At 46.8% G+C, this 615-nt stretch overlaps 1 protein-coding gene across 1 annotated transcript in view; it reads right to left on the minus strand.

Moving 5' to 3' along the window:
- Window positions 1–615, minus strand: part of KSR2 (kinase suppressor of ras 2) — a gene marked incomplete at both ends in the record, with an annotated part of 68,097 nt that overhangs the window by 58,706 nt on the left and 8,776 nt on the right. The gene's annotated exons all lie outside the window — the stretch shown is intronic.

The raw sequence follows: 615 nt of genomic DNA on the forward strand, positions 1-615 counted from the left end.
AAGCTGCACATTCCCTATTCAACCTAGATATGTTCAAAATGTCCCATCCCTGGAAGTGTTCCAGGCCAAGCTGGACAGAGCTTGGAGCAACCTGGTCCAGTGGAAGGTGGGGTGGAACAAGATGGGGTTTAAGGTCCTTCCAACCCAAACCATTCCATGGTTCTATAAAATGGATAAGCTTCTTGCTGCAATGTGTTGCCAAGGTAGAATCATAGGATCACAGACTGGTTTGGGTTGGAAGGACCTTCAAAATCAGCTAGTTCCAACCCCCTGCCATGGGCAGGGAGACCTTCCACTAGAACAGTTTGCTCAAAGCCTTGTCCAAGCTGGCCTTGAACTTTAGATTCTAAATGAGTGGAAAAGGTATTTGAAAATTCCATAAATACAAGTATTTATATTCAGAGCATAAGTGAAGTTGTTGCAGAATGTTCTTTGCTCACTGGCAACATCTGCCAGTTATTTTGGGAGACACATTTTTGAAAGCTCTGTCAGAAGGGAAGAAGATTAGCTGTCGAGCTCACTCTGGGGTCTCACCATGTTACACACATGCAAAGCCAAGCAAGGGCTTTGCCAGGGGTACAGAGGTGCAACCCCCTGGGTCCCCCCACCTGCAGC

This window comes from Acanthisitta chloris, unplaced genomic scaffold (genome assembly GCF_000695815.1).
Source record: "Acanthisitta chloris isolate BGI_N310 unplaced genomic scaffold, ASM69581v1 scaffold3175, whole genome shotgun sequence".
Taxonomy (NCBI): domain Eukaryota; kingdom Metazoa; phylum Chordata; class Aves; order Passeriformes; family Acanthisittidae; genus Acanthisitta; species Acanthisitta chloris.